General features: G+C 49.8%; 1 long non-coding RNA gene across 1 annotated transcript; it reads right to left on the bottom strand.

The window, feature by feature from the left end:
* Window positions 1–1,932: 1,932 nt before the first annotated feature.
* On the bottom strand, window positions 1,933–16,227 carry LOC129782640 (uncharacterized). The gene is made up of 2 exons (XR_008744697.1): window positions 16,034–16,227; window positions 1,933–2,733 (listed from the first exon to the last, which is right to left on the bottom strand). It is a non-coding gene; the product is annotated as an uncharacterized LOC129782640 (long non-coding RNA).
* Window positions 16,228–19,910: the final 3,683 nt, after the last annotated feature.

Here is a 19,910-nt window from a genome sequence, read left to right as displayed (position 1 = left end):
CTTCCTATCCTACTCTGCTGTGTGGGACAACTGCATGGTTGCCTGCAGAGCAGCCCCCACCGGACACTGCGAAGCTCTGTGGGATTTGGGGGCTGGGAGGCAGCAGGGGAACATCACAGCTGGCTTTCGCAGCTCCTCTGCCACACAATGCCACTGTCATGAGGTAGCTACAGCTGAGCACGGGACACTCTCAGTGTTTGCCCTGCTCCTGCACACTTCCCTGTAATTTTTTGTGGAGCACTTAGCTTGAGTGTGAAAATCCTGTGTCAATACATAAAGCAGAATCTTTTCTAATTAAGCACTCTGCTCTTAATTTTTCTGGGGAGAAATGGCTAGAAAATAGCCAGAGGTGCACTGGGGGTTGAAGGTCCATCCTTTTTTCTTTCTGTCTGCCCGACTCATATTCTCTGCATGTGACATCAGATTAAACTGTCCCCCTTGCAAGACTAGAGCTGGTCCCCCACAAGGACTCTCCGCAGAGCCACACTCAGCATGACAGTATCTCTGTGACGGTGTGTCAGCTCCCTGGCTGGATGCTCTTGCTGCCCTGCATGAGTCCCACATCATATATTTCATTAATACTCCCTGGAAGCTTCACCCATGGGAAGTCAGGAGTGTGTTTGTCACATCTAGGCATAGCAAAACACGCCCCAGCACCTGGGAGCACTGGGACCTGCTGGCAGCATTTCTGAGTTATACGCCTTCACGGCACAGGCAGCTCCCAAAGCTCAGCAAATAGCCAAAACCTCCCTAAAACTCACTTTTCGGTAATGGGTGGAGATGGGAGGAGCTCTCCCACCCCCGCTGCGAGTTATCCAAGGTGAGTCTCCACTATATGGGTCTGCTTCCAAATAAAAACCATCATTGCTTACACATAGTATTTATATGTTCCTCCGCCCTGGTTTTGGCTCCTTCCCACTTTTCTTCACAAACTGCAGGCTGAAAAGGCCCATTCAGGGAGGCTGGCCGATGTGAACGTGGCTCCAGCCCCTCTGCCAGTTCCCTGCTCCAGAGTGAGCACAACAGATTTTCAGCAGGAGAAATATCTTTCTTGGCCTCTGTTAACACTTTCACTTCTTACACTTAGACTATGTTCCCCTGGGCTTTTCTTTTTTCTTCTTTCTTCTTTTGATGCTAATTGTTGTGATAGAGACCATAGCAGCAACTGGGCAGCAGAGCTGCAGCCCATGTAAACTCCAGGTGAACTCTGTGTATCCACATAAGCCTGGGGAAACGGCGCCTTCTTCCCATGACCCCACTTCTGAGAAAACTCTAAACCAACATAGACAGCCCTTGATTTCTGCTCCTGAAACACATTTGCACCTGGTTTGCTATCAACAAGTGCAAAATGGAAAATAAGCACAAATGTGGGTTCCCCTATAGTGGATCAAACAGGTCTTTATTTCCTTTAGTGATTAGATGGGAAAACGTATATTCACCAGCAGTTTTGAATGGCAGGAGCTGTGGTCATCAGCAAAACACTCCTGCTCGCAGGACATGGAACCATTTAAATCTCTTACCACGTGACAAACTGCACGCAAGTTAAGGGGGGAATATGCCAACAGTAAAACTGTCTTTCCTTTTTCTCTTTTTCCTAAATCATGAAATCGAGATGCAAACAGCTGTTTGCTGTGCTGCAGATTTCCAAAGTTGCAGGGTGTTCCCGGGAGTACATGACAGCCCCACAACAACAGCCAGGGCTGGAAGGAAGGGGCAGCTTCCTCTCAAAGCTTGAAGAAAGCTCAGTACTAATCAACCCTACTGCCGTCCCAGATTTTATTGTTATGCCTATCAAATCTCAACCAAAACCAACATCCTTTCTGCTTAAACTCATCACTGTCTTTCTGATTAGATATATTCCCTCTGTCTATATAAATAGGACAAGCTGAGCCAGGAGTACTGTAAGAGAGGAGACAGCCACAAGTAAAGAAATAGTATCTTCAGGTTTTATTAAGAGTAATAATGTTGGGAGCTAAAAACAAACAAAAAAAATGTATTTTACCCTCTTTTGAAGACACAATCTTTATCTTTAAGGATAAGGATTTCCATCTGTTAAAGAAATTCCCCAGGGGAGCCAGCGTGTTTCCTTTCAAGGAGAGACTTGAATCCCATGCTGATCTTTTATTCAACAATTTCATTTCTTCCCAAGTGATGCTGGAGTCTACATTACTTTACCTGATGGAAATTTATGCAGAAGGGTGCATCTTTCGCATTACAGCTCAAAAAAGACATCACCTTCTTCCTAGAATAGGCCCAAGACAGCACCAGCTCCAACTTCTTCCAGTCGTGGATGCAGAACAACCTCAGATTTGGGCATACAATTTCTTTGGTGTTTTTTTTTCTTGTTGGAAGCTGAATTCCTTGCTTTCTGTAATATATTAAATGTATCCTAGCAATCAGATCTGCAGCTGGGACAACCAGTGTCGCTCCACTTAGTCATTGGAGTTTGGCTGATTTGCATTTCACAACCATTTCACACCTCACTTCCAGTCACTTATAAGCATACATGAACACACTTGCAGTGTCTCCATAATTGCTATGAAGCTGATTTTTAGAGGAAATTTGAAATCTCTCCACTGTATATTAAGTCACTGAAGACATTCTTAGCTCCAACAGAACAGCTGGATTGGTAAACATGGATCAGATATCCTCTGGTCATCAGTGCAAGGACAGACTGGGCAGAAATGGGACAGAAGCTTCTCATTGATCAATATGCTTGAAGGTAAGCTGAACCTGGTGGTGGAAGCACATGGAAAACTCTGGAGCACATAGAATGACCTTGATCCTTTTTTCCAAATCACCAAGCCAAGCAATGCCAAACTCCACAGCTGCTGGGTTTTGCAGAACACTGTCATTGGGATCAAAACGGGGATTCCCCAACTCAAGCAATGAAAAATACTGCCAAATTGTAATGGCTTTTGTACATAGCCGTGTCAAAAGAGAGGGCCAATTATCTAAAGAAAAGCTGTTTTCCTCCTCTCAGTACTTATGCTAGCTGTGCAGCAGACAATTATTCCCCCCAGAGGCACCAAGGTCCATTTGCTGTGAGTTAGGGTCATGTTTGTTGTACACAAACACTCCTTTAGCCATTGGGAGCTTGCAAAAATATTTGTGAGTCCAATGACAATATACCTGGTAGCACAAATATCTACCTGTGAAGGAATCATCTAAGGAGAAGAGCATTATTATTGTCCTGTTTTTAAAAAGATGCCTTATACAATCAGGAGGCTGGAGTCTGGTAGCCAATCACCAAATGTAGATGGCAAGTAAACAAAGGACGAAGTACACAAATGACCTGTGGTTCTGGCTGGGATGACTCAAAAGCTCCTTACAAACACGTAAGAGAACATGCTGGGGACCTGCTCCCATGCCAGTGTTTGCGGTGGGGGTGGCAGGGTGCCGAACAGGTGCTCCCATCAACTCCATCCCAAGCAGCATCTCCTTTCCAGGTGGACTGAGACAAAGAATCTGGGGAGAAGCTGGGGGCTGAAGCTGGGGATGTGAAAGATTTTGTCTGGAAGACATGGAGTAATGGCAAGCTGGGAGGAGGCCCTGCAATAAACCAAACTGTGGGGAGGGCACGGTGCTCTTTGCTCCCACAACACCACCCAGAGCTAAACCATCTCTTGAAGGCTGCTGATAAAACCCACCCCAGCCCAGCTTCGCTTTTCAAAACATCTCTGGAGCAAAGAGCCCTGCTGCCCACCATGCTGTAACCAGACCTTGTCCCGGTGAACTTGGCAGAACAGCCCCCACCCCACCCCCCCGGCGCAAAACCAGACCACATTTCTCTCCTGGTGTCCATCACAACACTCCGAGAGCTGCCCAATTTAGGGACCTTACAAGGCTTTCTTCTCCCCCTGCATTTGCTACATGTGTTTGCTTTGGCTGTCTCGCCCCAACCTCCTTTTCATTTCTAATTTTTTTATTCAATCACTTTACACACAGCAATTGGCTCTGGTCAGAGCACACACAGGTCCTCACTTGTTCCTCAGCTGGAGCCATAGACCATGCAGTGTTCGAAATCACAAAGGGGAGGAAAATGTAGACAGAGAAGAAGTGACTTAAAGACCCAGGTAGCTGCAGCATATGGCGAGTGGACGGGACTAGTTCACAGTGGTCCTGGCTCGAGGGGTTCGTGGAGCTGGGCTGAGCTTTGCTTTTCTCAAATGGCTTTCTGTTGTCCACGTGAAGGGACATCATATTTTTTAAAAAACTGCCAGTCAGAATACAAAATGCCATGTTGTTCATGGTGGGGGTTTTCATCCGTGACTGGTTTTGACTGTTTTTTTCCTGTTATTACCGCTTGCAGTGTGTGTGTAAGCTGGTGTCGGCATGCTCTGGTGAAATAAGACATCGATGGTTTGGTTTGTTTGCTTTGCTCCAGCAGGTGCGGCTCCCTTGTGGCAGCATGGTCCTGGCTCTTTCACCTGCCTCATCATGTAAATGCAGAGGTTGTGATGGTGTCTGTGCTAAAAGCCATTACAAAACTGGGCATAAGGGATGTGCTCAAGCCACTACAGAGGACTGGGGAGAAAGTGGGCACAGGGTCCAGCTCTTTGGCTCAGGCACAGCCTCTGTCCTCACAGAAGGACAAGAAACTGTCTCATTGCCATGCGAGTCAATGAGGGAACCTCAAAGGGGTAAAGCCTTGAAGTGGTGGCCATCCATACACCATGCTCTGCGCCACACACCACAGCTGGGCTGGGCGAAGCCTCATAGCTCAATGACAACTAACAGGTGCACTGAAGTTAGCTAAAGAGTTAGATGACATCTCTCCCTCTCTCCTCCTCAGGGCGCTTATTGCTTTGTAAAACATCTACTACATGATGCTGCCAACTTTGTCACGCAGGATTTTATACCAGTCTTCATAAACGCTGTTACACCCGCCTATAACATCACCAATGTCCTTAGGACTTGACTAAAAATCTTCAGGTCTCATGGCTGAAGTGGTTTCTCAGGATCTCTTTTCAGTTCTGTTTTGACAGGTAATTTATAATCCACCTCTATTATTTTTACAGCACTGAAGAGCCCCATTATGAAATAAAACATGGCCAACCAAAGACACACATTGCTTCCAGATGCTGACCAAACACAGACCAAAAACTATCTTAGATCATTCAGGAAAGGCTCAGAAATGAGACACAGAGCTTGTCCTTGCTCTTAGGGAACTTCCCCACCTTCTCTTTTGCCCACTGTCTTTCTAAATCTTGCGTCACAAACAAAAGCTTGTGTCACAAGCATCCAGAAAGCGGATGCATTTTGAGAGGGAGAAAACCACAGTCACCTGTGGCTGTGGTAGCCTGGCACTGGAGGAGTTAAACCCTGGTAGCACCTCTGAAGGGCTGGAATCCACAAAGGTGTGCAAAAGACAGCCAGCCCCTCTGAAGTGCTGAGTTTGCCCAGGGGCTGCTAAATTCCTGCCTCTCCCCAAGCAGTTGACATCTCCATCCCCACCAGCTTGCTGGCTGCCTTCCCTCCCCTGCCTAGCTGGGAGAGGGAAAGGAAAATAAAGATGACTATGAGGCTGGAGAAAACGCTGCTGCTCCTGCTGCAAAGGTGGCTCCTGGCAAAGGAGGATTTGCCATGTCATGGGACATTTCTTGGCTTCAGCCCTACAAACAGCTCCCACCGAGGCAGCCAGCAGCCTGCGAGGAGGAGGAGGATGGAAAAGTACCAGTGAGTGCTCGCTCCCAGCCCTCCTCCTCCTGGAGGGAGCTTTACAGATACCCCACACGCTCCTATGCTGCGGTATTTAACACGGGCCTGCGGGGACCGTGATGCTTTTGGAGGGCAGGGGCCTCGGGGGGTCGCAGACACTGCGGTGGGAGCATGGAGAGTGCAGGAGAGACAAGACCAAGTGGCCTGGTCCTTTCAAAGGTGATTGGAAAAGAGTCTCCGGTCTCCGGCTGGCCCTATTCCCACAGCTGATCTGGCACCCAAGGAGGACAACAGAGGGGTTGCTTGGACAGTCCCAGGATTTCCAAGCCTGTCTCCATGCAAAGGAGTTAAATCTATAGGCAACTGACCAAACTCCAAGCCCAGGAGCCAACAGATGCCCCAGAGATGACAGACTAGCTGATCTGAGAGCTGTCTGAATATTTTGCAGTTAAGACTTAAAAACGGGAGGTGAGCAATTTATAATGAAGCAGTGTCACCAGCTGGCATGAGAAAAGCATTTCCTCTCTGTCAACGAGCAGGAGAAAAACTGGAGGAAATTATGTGAAAACAAATTTCATTTGCTTTTATTCATAAAACATTTCCCCAGCTCAGCAGCTGAGCAGCTTCAGGATGGTTTTCGGGATCAGGGATCAGAGTGTGTCCCCTGAGCCAGCAGCAGCAACTGCCTTAAGCTGTGTTTGCAGTGTGGCATGGATCAACACTTGAGTTAAGCCTCATCCCGATGTCAAAAAGCATGCCAAGATAGCACATGTGTATGAATATTGGCAGTGGAGGCATGACTGTATTTTCTTAAGCTGATGCTATGTAAAAGATAAGAACACTCAGATCCCATGTTTGTGGGCTTCATGCAGCCATGCAGAGGAAGAGAAACAGCTCTTCTCCGCCTCTGAATCTCATTTGCCCATTATCTCCCAGCTCCTGCTCTCCAGCCTGGGGAGTAATTGGGAATACAGATCTCTTTGTAATTCTCCTCCATAAGCACATGAGTCAGAGCTGCTGCCTTCATTTGCAGGTAATCACACTAGTGAATGCAGCCACACTAGCTCCTTGCCTTCCAACGTCCTTAGAGGGGGTCTTCAGAGTTTTAACGCTCTGAATCTGGATCAGCTCTCTCAGCCCATTATTTATGGCCATTTCTCCCAACCTGAAACAGGTCCCACAAGCTCTTTGGTAAATGGGATGAGAGATCATCTAATTCCAAAGGAGTTTCTGAAAGTGCCACCGTCTTCTACTCAAAATGGCATCATCCTAACCATTTAGCTTCATGATTTTCCTGTGAGTTAATGTCATAACCATCCCTTCCTTGCCTCCGCAGATACCCGGGAGTCCTAGGGCCTCTGCAAGTCACCCCATGCTGATGCAGGAAGACACTGTCCAGAGTGTGTCATAGAATTATTTAGCTTGGAAAAGACCTTTAAGATCATCGAGTCCAACATGGTTAGAGGAGTACGGTCATTCAGGGCCAAGCTGGGGAGGGTACTAAGAATGGTCAGGAGCCACAGCATCTCCTGATCCCCTCAGCAAGCCTGCCCTTGTCAAGGCAGATCCCAGCGTGTGTACTGTGGCTTGGTAACATGGGAGAAGAGGGAATTAGAAAGCAGCTCTCCTCACACCTCCAACCACCTCTCAGAGCTTTCAGCTTTGCTAACTTAGAAGGACCAGTGGTGTCTTCTTGAAATGTGGTGGGTGGGTGTAGCCCGATTCTCTGAGCTGGCCAAGCGCAAGGCTGCACTCAGACCACACAGATAACAGTCTAACCCCAGACAACAGTTTAACTCCTGCTTAATTCAGTTGAAGGATTCAGCAGCAGATATCTGTTGAGTTCTTCTGGGAAAAATACAAAAGCAGCAGGCACAGGAGCCTGTTGATTGAGGAAAGGTGATAGGGAGAAAACAACTGTCCAACCAAGCTGGGCGGCATGCAGCAAAGTGCAGGGCCCTCTCTGAGCATAAACAGGGGTGCTCTGTGTGCAGAGAGCTGCAGGACTTCTAAAAGTCCAGGTCTTGAGTCACTGTTCCCTGCCAGATACCTGTGGTCATCAGCTCCAGGGCACTGGCAGGCAGGACAAAATGACCAGAGCTACCTCTGCCCTCCTCAAATCACAGTTATGCAAATTGCTCACTGGATTAACAAACTGATTTAGATTAAACACAGGTTTCTTTTTTACCCAAAGGTTGCAATGCCAGCCATGCTACCACTAAGACCAAGAGTGGATGTTAAATTCCTGCCCTCTGTTCATGTGCTGAAAGAAAATCATGGCCAACAGGCAAAGCATCCTCGCTAATCCAGCTTGGACCCAATGCCCACACAGTCCCCAACGTTTATGTTTAGCGTCCAGAAACCCAGCTCCATACGCTCCCATGCTCTTTTGCTGATGAATCTTAACCTTCTCCCAAAGGACTTCCTCCTGCTGTCCCTGGCAGGTGCCCTGGGTTTATATCCTCTTTGGTACCTTCAAAGCCTAAGCATGAGTACCATGTTAGGGCCACTTCTTGCATTCCCGTAATATCTCTGCTGCCTTCCCCACACAGACACTGTTTCAGGAAACTCCCCTAAGACCCCTGTAGAGTTCTGGTAAAGAGCATCAAAAGCTTTGGCCATTTTCATGCACAAGCCTTGAACTGTACCCTATTGCTTTCACTTCTGCTGCTGCCTTTTCTGAAGATGGGGGGTTTACCCTCTCCCCAGCCAGAACAGCTCAAGATACCTATCATATCAGGCCTACTGATGTTTTTAGGAAGATTCACCACCAGCTGCTGAAACAAATGCCTAGCAGCTGGAGCAGGGCCCAGAGAAAAGACATCCTCTGTAAAATCCCTCTCTACACCTGATTAAAGCTCAGCAGGCTTTTCTGCTGAGACACAGATGCAATCCTTGGCCTTGAAGAGGGGCATTTCAATAGCCTGAAGTGGCTTGTTAGTGAATTAAGCACTGGACTGGGAACAAGATTCCTGCTTTTCAGCCCAGAGGCTGTGTGCAGCTTTGGTCCCATCCTTTAAAGCCGTTGATCCAGTGTTTCATGAGTTTCTATAAAGGGGCTGCTCTTGCGCGTGCCTGCGCTGCCAGCAGCACAGCAAAGTGCAGTTATCCCAGGTAGCTTTAAATGAGTTAGCACAAGCGCTGGAAGGAGCCTAGCCCTAGGCATCTGGTTTGCTGCGCTGCAGATTCCACCCACTCCTCCACAGCAAGGAGCCAGATGCCAGGCTCACCCCAGGGAGCTGGGGCTGGGGATAGCAGCAGGCTCCCAGCACACCAGGGTGTCACCAGGAGAGACGTCCCACCACACCGCTCAGCCCATGGGTTCGCACCACTGCAGCCTGGGTTTTTGCCCTGCTCTGTGCTCTCCGATCAGATGAGAGCCACTTTAATTTGATGTGAGTGTGGTAATACAGACATGCCCAAACGCTGCACCTCCAGTCCCTCATCGCAGACATACACCTGGCCAGGCAGGCACTTCTCCAGCCAACACAAGAGGGGAAATAGATCTCTGGTGGAACCTGAAAATCTGCTTTTTCCCTCACTCCTGCTCTCTCTCAACTGGAGTTTTCTGGTCCCACTGGCTGCCGTTGCTTATGCAGAGGTCTCTGACATGTGAAATGAAATACAGAGGCAGCCACAGGCCCTGCAGTTAGGTTCTGTGAGTCTCCAACGGCAGCAGGTTGGCAGCTTCTCAGAAGACAGCACCAGCACTCACCCCAGGACAGAAATTTATATCTGAGTGTGTTTGAGGTCAGTCTGCTCTGAGCTGTGTCAAGCATCCCGTTGAGGTCTCAGCTCTTATTAACCAGTTCCTTCATTCCGCTGCGGCTCACGGCCGTGCCTAGAAAGGAAACCTCTTTCTGTATCTTTACATACTGAAGTTCCCTCAGCAGGAGTTCACTGCAGCACAGACCAAGGCTCCATGGGGAGGTTGGATCCATGTGAGGGAGGCAAATGTATTGCTGTCCAGAGAGCCAGAAGCTGTTATACCAGACCAGTTGCTTCTTCATCCAACCTCATAAATCTCTCGTGTCATCTCTCTTTTGCGGAATTGAAAAGTGACCATTTATTCTCAATCTACCCCATCTCTCCCAGCTGGTTTCTAATCCTGGCTCTCTGATGTTGATCTTGGGGCAGAAGTTTCCCATCAGCTCTCCCCAGGCTTGCTGCTTTGAGGGAATTTAAAATAATTGACTTGTTATATCACATTGTATGCTTATATTCACTTGACAAGTGTTTTTTGAATGAGTTTCCTGCTCAGAGCTGGGTTTCTGAAGGTGTCATTGAGTAACTCCTTGTCACACAGCAAGGGGGTAGTTTTCCTCCTGTGTTCAAGCTGCCTTTCTGGTTCAAGTTATGCAGGCAAGATAAAATTAAGGTGCCTTTGTTTGGGGACTGTCAGAGAGGACAAAAGTGACAGAACTTGGCAGGGCCAGCAGCAGGGAGGCGATGCTCTTATCATTCACTCAAATAAATGGCAGGGAGTGCGATGGACTCTTACTCTGAGTGTGCTTGTAGCTAGGGACTACCAACCTTTTGCTGGTGCAGTGGTCACGTACCTGGCCCAGGTACTTGTGGAGACAGGGATGCCACCTGAGACCAGTACTGTAATTTGTGGGGTCTGTGGGGAGGAGTCCCAGTTGTGGAGCAATACCAAGCCCAGGCAGTGGGAACGGAGCATGCTCTGGGACACTTTGTTTCTAGATCTTCCTTTCCCACCACTTGTGCTGCCTTGTTTTGCTGTGGTGCATGCATGGCTGTGGCAAAGGCACTGGACCACTGGCTTTCTTAAACCAGAGACATGCCAGTAGCTTATTTGCCCACCTCAGCAGAGAAAGAATAAATGTCATGAACCAACCTCAGCACTAACGGACATGGAAAATTGGCAGGGAAGAGAGCAGCATAATTGTAGTGGCCAAGGGAGCATGGAACAACGCTGCCCAGAGACACACATCAAAGGAAAATCCCTGCCAACCTGGCTGGCTCTGCCACCAGCCCTGCTTCCCTCCTCCATCTTTTGTCTCCTGCCCCGAGGGTACCATGAGGCAGAGCCTGCCTGCCAGCCCTCCACCTCTGCATCCAGACTGGAAGGTAAACAGTGTGGCTTTAAATGAGGCAAGAGTGGCAACAAAGAGACCGCTGCCACCTACGTGTCTTATGGGCTGCTGGGGATGCATGCTGTCCTTCCTCGCACCCCAGCCTCCTCCCCACAGGCTAAGCAGTGTTGAATAGAGAAGCTTGTTTGGGGACAACCGGGGCAGTGGCTTTTCCAGGGCTGGCACGCGCCAAGGGACAGAGATGAGAGCCACACACAGGGCAAATGGAAAAATCCAGCCAGTTCACCTTGCTAATGGCTAATGGAGGGTTATTCTTGGCCACCCTCCCCCGGTACCAAGGAGGAGTGCTGTAAACACTGTCCCAGATCCTTCCCTGCCTCCTGGTACTGCTTCCCAATTAATCCGCATCCTGAGTTTCAGGCAATAGCTTAGTAATGGGCAGAAATACTCACTTACTTAATCTAATTCCCAATGCCCAGGTTCTCCTCGGCCAGCAGAGGCTAGATGCATGCCATGTTACTCAGGACCATTCTCAGACCCAGCAGTACTAGTGCATCACTTTCACCTGTGACATACAGGGTTCACCAGGCAGATCCTGGCAGGGAAAGGTACAAAGTCCAAAAGGGAGAAGAAGAAAGGTGATGAGCTCCCAAGAAAAAGAGTGGGCACAGCTTGAATTTAGTGCTGAGTGACTTGTGTGCTCTGCTTTACCTCCATTGTCCTCCATGCTCAACACCCCTAACTTTGTGTTCTCTAGCCAAGCACCACCATCCAGCCAGAACAACACAGCGTGGCAGCTGAGGTGACATATCAAGAATTGAGCAGCTGTTGAATTACTGAATAATCCGGGTGTTGCCAGCCTATTTGTGGAGTAGCTAAATATCCTGATGCCCCTGTCAAGGATGAGGAGACCGGGTCATGTCACTTTATCTTCAAAGTCAGTGGCATTACTGCGCAAACAGCCCAGAAGTCCTGACTGCTGGTCCCTGCACTGACCACCAGGCAATGCTCCTCCCTAAGGTCTAACAGCAATCGCCACAAATATGCTTCACTCATCTCCTAAGCACAGCAGGAAATAAATGGCTGCAGTATATTCGTGCCTTCTGTAGAGCTGCTGTTCAGTTCTGGTGTTGCCCTCAGGTAACCTGGGAGAGAGTGGCTCTTGTAAGGTACCCACGACATTGCTGGCCACAGAATGATGTAAGCTTTAAAAATGAAGTGAGCAACAATAAAGAAGACAAACCAGACAGCAGCGAGCACTTAGTTTTCATAGAAGTTTCATTTTCGTAGGGAAGAGCAGGATTTGCAAACAGGGGAGTCTAAATGCTGCTTCCCCTGCCTGGGAATAACCATAGCGAGCCACTGCAGGGCTATTTGTAGGCAGCTAAATATATGTAAAGCAGAGATTTTTAACACAGCCCTGGGCAAGGCTATGCACTTCTTTTAAAGCAGGAATAATGGTATTTCTGTGTCACAAGTTAAAGTGACACATCAGCATGGGTGGAGAGCTCAGAGAGATCAGCAATAGATGCCGTGCAATAAAGTAGTAACATGAGTCTCATGGATGGGTCAGTCCTTCGCTCCCCATATCAGTTTCCCTCAAACTAGAGTAAACAAGAAACTCAAGATCTTTATTTTCAGGGATCTCACTGAGCCCAAGGGGTCCAAAATTCCCAACAATGGCAAACACCTCAGCCAGATAAGGTCATGCCTCACTCACACAAATCACTTTTTAGAGGGAAACACACACAGATACAGCAAGGTCCACCAGGGAACTTAGAGCTCTAGGGGTTGCAAAGCCCTTGATGATGGGTTTCATGGAAACACCTGGAAAGAAAGAGGTCTGTGATGGTCTTGTCACTAGAGTATGGACGAGGTTGAGCAGCTTGAATCTGTCTTGGGAGTTTTTGCATTCAAAGAACTGCTGTTCTGTGTGGAGTGGGGTCAGTAGATGGAAGAAGGGGGCAAGAACTCTTACCGCATGTTGGAGAGGTCTTCAAGACAGAAAGACCAGCTGGTTTTACCTGCTGACACAGGGCTGAAAATGGGTGGATTTAGCTGAAGGAGACACCAGGGTTTCTGAGTAAGTCAGGCGCTTGGTCCTTGCTCTCCTCCCTCCATAGGAGTGGTGTCTTACCCGTGCACTCCACACCTGACCACCCAGGTTGGCAGTCTGCAGCACTCACAGGATCTGGGGGAGGGAAGCAGGAGCATCACAGCCCACAGTAGCTTAGTTTAATCACAGGCCCTGATGCACATGCTGCCCTCCTGAACAGTTTCTTTCTTGCAGCTTGAACACTCCACATTGTCCTTCCCCACCATTTTGCAGGCAAGGTCCTTCTCCTGGTTGCTAGTGTTAACACAGGTTTCCCTTGTTCTGTCCCTTGAAATTTCCAGTAAAGCGCCTTTAATACAATCTCTCTGTGGCTGCTCTAATTATGTGTGAAATATTTTTTCCCCCCATAAACCAAAGAAAACAAATCAACACAGTAAGATCCTTTCTCTCGGGCTGGTTGGCAGGTCTCACGGTCTTCAAAAAAGTTACCCAAGGTCCACACAGTCTCTGCTGTCTTTTCACAACAGCTACTTTTGGGTTCCTGTAAAAGGACCCAACAAAGGAAAGGGTGAAACAAATCACAAAGCTCTGAAAGGCTGTTTTCCCACCTGAATAGTCCCAGGCCAAAGAACAGGCTGCCTGCTGAATGGCAGAATATGTGTGGCCTGTGTCAGGGCTGTTTCTGAAGGAAGGAGGGATATGAGGCAGGGTGGCAGCTGACCAGGATCCTTTAAAGGCAGGGATGGGTCAGTCAGTCGTCTATTCTCACAAAGGCCAAGATGCATTCACAGCATCCAGGAAGAGAAAGGGAATTTATTCTGTTTCTGGAAGTGAGGGACTGTTTAACCTTCTCCCCACACCTGTGCATCTCGACACCTCGCTGCCCCATCCCTGGGTAGCACCCAGGTGCGCACACAGCCCTGTCAACACACCTCGGTCATAACCTACGGACCCTGCACCCTTCCCGGTGCTCCTCCGCCTGCAGCCTAGGCTCTCTGCTTGCACCTCCGTCCCTCCCCACAGCAGCCCTGCTCCAGCCCAGCTCTCCTCAGGGCCACACCACCAGCGCTCTGGAGCCCCCCCAGCCCTCACTGCCTAGTGGAGGGATTTCCTTGGTCTGCTTAATTCTGCTGTGGTTTATCGCTTCCCTCTTCATAACTGTCAGCTGCTGCTCAGTTCCAGTCTCTCTTGCAGTGGCTTTTGCTTTTGCTTGCCACCTGGGCCACGTAGGTGGCCTTTTCTAACAATGCTTGGGAAAAGAGGGTCCAGAAAGTGAACGACTTTCAAAAGTGAGCATAGCTGTCACTCCTTTCACACAAGGAAGTATTCTTACATCTTTTTTTCCAAAACCAATACCAAGCACTTACCACTTAGGGGAACATTATCCCCATATTTGGGACTTACTTGAAACACCACAAAGAAGAAAGAAAGAAGGGAAGGAGGTCAAGTTTATATGCTATGGGAGCAGCCAGTCTTTATCTGGTAACCGTGCCAGGTCTGTTACTCACTCATCTGAAGGGTCCTGGCATTATGTCAGGTTCAGGCTCCTAGCCCATTCTTTCTGAGGTGGCTGGTCCCCTCCTGGGGACAGTGACGTTACTGTTGCAGCCTGCCATCAGCATCATTACATCAAGGCTCAGCTTCTTGCCTGCACACACCCATTTCAGGGCTGTGAGATTCACGTCACTGTTAACTCGCCCCCCCAAGGAAGCAGCGTTTTGATGGGGTGACTGCACCAGAGCAATATTATCCCTTTGCAGACATCAAGACTCTTCCCCTATGCCCTCAGGCAACTCTGATGCCGTATCAAAACCAGTTCACTTCTGCATTTTGCCAAAGCAGAAACACCACAGCATCAAAGCAACGCTTGCTGTCTGCTTTTCTGAAGAACTGTATAAATCTCACACAAACCTCAAAGGGGCAGCTTAGGGCTGTGAATAGAGCCATCCCACCTTCACCTCACCAGCTTCATGGGGCAGATCCAGGTGGGGGATCCTGCAGCAGCCCCAGTCCCAGGTGTCCCAGGCTGAGCCCCAAGCAGCTGCCCCAGCTCTGCGCACAGAGACTTGTTTCTGGAAATGCTGCAGCTGGCAGGGCCCTTCCTACTTCACAAATATTGACACTGAGATCTTTGCATCCCAGCCGAGGAATAATATTTTCAGCGAGCCCTTGATCTGCAGAGCTTCTCTGTTGAATGGGGGGGGGGGGAGGGGATTTGGACTTTAGTCCTTTGTTTTCCACTGTAGCATCCCCTTAGGTGGACCTGTCCAACCCTGACTCAGCTTCAGGCACCAGGAACCTCTGGAGAGCCCACAGAAATGCCTCCTGGAGGTGCAGCCACCATTTTGCAGACCAGTGAGGGATGCACATAAAAGTACAGATGCCAGGAAGCACCAGTTATCAAAGACAGACCTGTTAAGAGCTCTGAGCACATTCGCATCTGGGTTTTTAAGAAAGCAACAGCAATCAGTAAAGTAGAAGCACACAGACTGCTGGGAAGGTGTCCTGAGGACTTCTCCCCTGCATCCTAGCTTGGTTCAGTATTTGGCAGTGAGTGTGGATCTATATCCCAGCACAGATGCAAAAATGTAGGGCAGTTCAAGATGTTCTCTCCTAACACAAGCATAAGCCGAGACAAGCTTTTCTTACCAGCCACACCACATATGCCTCAGCCCAGGTTCAAACATCTACCATTCATATCATCAGACTAGAAACTCAGCAGAGGGCACAGACAGACATCAACATGTGGTGAAGGGCTCAGCTGCAAGGAGCTAAGGAAAAGGAGGAGGCCGTATGGAGGTGTCTTTGGTGATGGAGAACCATATGAGCATCTCTCATAACTCTGGATGCTCCTCAGAGAGCTGCTCCAGTGCCGAGGGAAGGATGGGAGGGTCACAACCTGTTCTCCAACCATGGGGTTTTTTAGTGCAAAGTTTGATCTCCCCCTGTCAGAGCTAAAAAATGAGGCAGATTACATCTTGCACTGGCAGAAAAAGATGAGGTGTGCTATTAGGAGTAACCCTGAGGATATTTCTTGGCCTTCTGAATTAAAACTCCAGCTCCACCTACCCACCCTACAACCCAGACAGAGAAACATGCTCTCTTCTGCGGCAAACAAAAAGATACGTTTGCTGAAGACTGAAAAACAAGGATTGAAAGGCTGAAACCAGAGGCTGAGGTCTTGTGGGTAAATAAACCAAGAAAGAGAAAGACTAATAATAAATGTAAAATAAGTGGAAGGAACAAGTTGCCAACTCACTGTCAACCCTGGGGCTGGATAATTTATCAAGGTCTCCATGTGTCGTGCCTGGAGAAGCCCCTGACACTCTTCTCCTTCCATATAAGTCTGCTACTGAGCTCTGACTGCTCCCATGGGAAAAGGGCTGATGGCAGATGGCGTCTAGTGGTGATCTTAAATCCACATCTGTCATATGCAGGTCCGTATAAATATTACTGTCAAAGTGTGAAGCTTTGAGTGGGATTTTGGTTTTGAGATTGACTTTTTAACAATATTTTCTTGTCTACCAGCATGAAACCTATTTCACTTGCAAATTAGGAACTGAGATGTACACGGGGAAGGGAAAATGAATACTCCAGGGCAAGACTGAGACGGTTAAAAGGCTCAAGGGGCTTCTTGTGTTAATGGAGGACAGAAAAGGCTGACCTCCAAAAGATGAGTGTACACCTCTTACTGAAGGACTGAAAACCCATTTAACTACAGTAAGAAAGCCCACTGCCTGCTGTGAATGTTCTTGGACTTTCTGCTTAAAAAATGACCTCTGGGCTGTTTCATGCCAGCAGAGCCGAGTATGTCTGAGATCCCCTCATTTGTCAGCTGAAGCTGCTCAGCCTGGAGGATTCCTGGAAAGTGGAAAGCTCTTTGCAGCTGAGTGTCTTGGCCTAGTCCTCTGCAGGGATTTTAAAGCAGCCAGCACAATATCCATGACCTTCTGAGTGGGAGATACATAAGATGTTCCTTCTAGTGCCTAGGAGGAAGCCTTTCCCCTCCTAGAAGTAAGTGACTCTGGGTGAGGAGCACCTCATGCACCTCTCAGCACTGAGATGCACAGGTTCATTCCTCCTGTTTCTCAGCAACACTGGCCAGAGGACAAGTCATACCCAGCGCTGCCGAGCAGCCCCTTCCGCAGTGGCAGGCCATCGCTGGTTTTGCTGAGCTTACTTTTCACTACTGACAAATCAGCTAAAATATTTCTTTGTGGAGGAGCATTGGTATGCTCATGTCAAAAGCCTTTCCAGCAACCTCTCCCAGCTCCAAAGCAGCTGAAGAGCCTGACACAGGCCACCAGTGCTTCTTTTGCAGAGAAGCTTTTTGAAGAAGGCAGAAGGAGCTACACCTGCTGCCGGACAATATTTGCTGCCTGTTCTTTGCACTCCTGCATCCTCTCACCTCCTCTTCCTCACCAAGCTCAGACAAGCAAACACATTTCATTGAAATAAAATGAACACCACAAAAACCTTGTTTGACAAAAAACCCCAAACAAAGCAAAAGGAGAAACTCTCTGCAGAATTTACCCTGCGCAGCCAGTTTCACTGGGGGTCAGGGAGACCCCCAGGCTTCCCCGCTGCCCTGTCGGCATGCAGGGAGAGGCAGCCAACCCTGCTTCGGAGCCCAGCACATGGCTGAGTGTGCGCAGTGTACGTCACCTCTGTAGCCAAAGTAAAAGAGTGCGAGACCATAAATATCCAGCCCAGCAAACCTGACAGGCTTGACGTAATCTCTCCGCCAGCTTCCAAGGTCAACAGCAATATGTTTATACTGCGCAGGGCGAGAAGAGGCATTCTGGGGGAAAAGCAAACAGAGGAGATGTCCTATGACTGTACAAAAGGTGCTGTATTCCTGTGTTGCTCCATCCCAGGCTGGGAGGAACATAAAATTAGCACTGTTTTCATTCATTCATTGTATAAATATTCTGCGTGGTGCCCACCCCCATGTTTCCTTGCTGAGCCTGCAAGGCTTCATCAGGGACGCTGGGAGGGGGGGAAGTTAGGTTCAGTCCAAGCAGCTGGTTATAAGGTGAGATGAGGGCATGCATGTGTGCAAAAGGGTAAAAAAGGAGGAAGCGAGAACTGAGATTTGTGTTCAAAGGCAAGCAGGGTGCAAGGGGAGTGTGCATGGGCAGGGAGGTGCACACAGCACTGCCCTGGCCAAGGGAGCATCCACACCATACCTCCTGGACAAAAGCTGTTTCACCATTACCTGGGAATGGCTGGGAAGGCTGGACACGTACCGTACACTCTGAACATGGAGCTGCACAGCAAGAAGGACAGAGGTCCCTTGTGCAGCGGAGGCACTGTGGATGGAGCTTGATGGGCCAAGCAGTCACATCTCAGCCAAAGAAGGGGCAGGGAACTCAGGAGGACTACAAGGATGTTGTGAGCTTATGCAGGGGGAAAATTAGAAGGGCCAAAGCCCAAATAGAACTTAATCTGGCTGCTGCCATAAAAAAAAAAAGTAAAAAATGTTTCTATAAATACATTAACAACAAAAGGAGGGCTAAGGAGAACTTCCATCCTTTACTAGATGTGGGAGGAAACATCGTGACAAGGGGTGAGGAAAAGGCTGAGGTACTGAATGCCTTCTTCCCTTCAGTTTTTAATAGCAAGACCAGTTGTCCTCTGGGTACGCAGCCCCCCTGAGCTGGAAGACAGGGACGGGGAGCGGAATGAAGCCCCCATAACCCAAGGGGAAATGGTCAGCAACTGCTGCAGCACTCAGACACACACAGGTCTATGGGGCCAGACGGGATCCACCCCAGGGTGCTGAGGGATCTGGGCGAAGCGCTCCCCGAGCCGCTCTCCATCACTGACCAGCAGCCCTGGCTGCCTGGGGAGGTCCCAGCAGAGTTACCAGATGTGACGCCCATCCACAAGGAGGGACAGAAGGAAGATGTGGCCAAGGGGACAGAGCGCACCCTCAGGGAGCACTGCCCTGCTGGGGGGCAGGGGGCTCTGCAGAGGGGCCGGGCAGCCGGGCCCAGGGGCCGGGCCGGTTGTGTCAGGTTCAGCCGGGCCCTGCCCGTGGGTCACACCAGCCCCACACAGCGCTGCAGCCTGGGCCGGCTGGGCATGAGCCCCCCGTGTGCCCGGGTGGCCAAGGAGGCCAGCAGCGCCCGGCTTGTGTCAGACACAGCGTGGCCAGCGGGGCCGGGGCAGTGACCGTCCCCCTGTGCTGGGCACTGGTGCGGCCGCCCCTCGAATCCTGGGGTCAGCGCTGGGCCCTCACTGCAGGGGGGACACTGAGGGGCTGCAGCGTGACCAGAGCCGGGCAGGGGCTGGGGAAGGGGCTGGGGCACAAGAACCATGGGGAGCGGCTGGGGGGGCTGGGGGGGGGTCAGCCTGGAGAGGAGGGGGCTCAGGGGGGACCTTATCGCTCCCCACAGCTGCTGCAAGGGGCTGCAGCGAGGGGGGTCGGTCTCTTCTCCCAGGTCACAAGTGATAAGACAAGAAGAAATGGCCTCAAGTTGTGCCGGGGGAGGCTTAGATTGGGGATTAGGAAAAATTTCTTCACTGAAGGGGTGGTCAAGCACTGGGACAGGCTGCCCAGGGAGGTGGATGAGTCACCATCCCTGGAGGTGTTTAAAAGACGCATAGATGTGGTGCTTAGGGACATGGATTAGTGGTGGACTTGGCAGTGCTGGGTTAATGATTGGACTCAATGATCTTAAAGGTCTTTTCCAACCTAAACGATTTTGTGATTCTATGATTAACAGCCCTGTGCAGCCCTGCCACTCCGGGCTGCATCCTCACCACTCCCCTCACCAAGGAGGTGTCAGCCCTTCCCTGCACCCCAAAAGCTCCAGCCAGCTGCAAGAGGCAGTTTCCCTGGGGTGCCCTCCATGAGCTCAGAGGGATGAGCATCCCCAGGGCACCAGCCACCCCCTCTGTTGCCAAGCCCCAGCCCAAATGGCAGCATAAACCCTGGCACTGCACATGTTTAAGCTAGTGAAGCCCATTCCCCCAGACACTCCCTTCACACCCTGCCTGTGGCCATCCCAGGTTGGAGATGAGATGCTGGGCAGCCAGGACAAGCACAAGGGCCCTCACCCAGGCGAGCCTGTGCTGCCCAACACTGAACGTCTGACTGGAGGTATCTGTCCCCACTCCCTCCGTACAGC

The sequence above is a fragment of the Falco peregrinus genome, chromosome 1 (assembly GCF_023634155.1).
Source record: "Falco peregrinus isolate bFalPer1 chromosome 1, bFalPer1.pri, whole genome shotgun sequence".
Lineage (NCBI taxonomy): Eukaryota > Metazoa > Chordata > Aves > Falconiformes > Falconidae > Falco > Falco peregrinus.
The sequence above is the reverse complement of the archived record's forward strand: the minus strand, read 5'-3'. Positions and strand labels throughout refer to the sequence as shown.